The sequence below is a fragment of the Pteropus vampyrus genome, unplaced genomic scaffold (assembly GCF_000151845.1).
Source record: "Pteropus vampyrus isolate Shadow unplaced genomic scaffold, Pvam_2.0 Scaffold22, whole genome shotgun sequence".
Lineage (NCBI taxonomy): Eukaryota > Metazoa > Chordata > Mammalia > Chiroptera > Pteropodidae > Pteropus > Pteropus vampyrus.
In genome coordinates, this window is record NW_011888803.1 from 4,428,744 (window position 1) to 4,429,184 (window position 441).

A 441-nucleotide genomic window follows, 5' to 3' on the forward strand; every position below is an offset into this window, starting at 1 on the left:
AAAAAGCTATCTATATGTATGTACAAAAGTTGTTTATACACAGGTCTGTACATAAGGGTCTAAACATTTATTTCTTTAGAACCTTTAGTTGCCACCTCTTAGTGAAGTCGCCAACACTTCATTCATATATCTTACAAAAAAAGAAAGGCTGTTTCCAGGATTGACAACACTGTGCATTCTGTATTCGGACCATGTTGGCTTTACTCGATTGGTTAAGATCTTTCCCTCAAGCAGACCACACTAGATGCCTAGACCCTCCCTAAACAGCTTTGCAGAGTGTTCCAAAGCAAAAGCCCATAAAGCAACCCGAGATGAGGAAGCAGAGTTCTGGCCAGGGTGCTACCATAAGTCCAAGCTTAGGTGAGCCTGCCTTCCCTGCTCACTGTCGGTATTCTAATTCATCTACACTGCCGACTTTGGCGGGCATGGAGGGCAGGAACT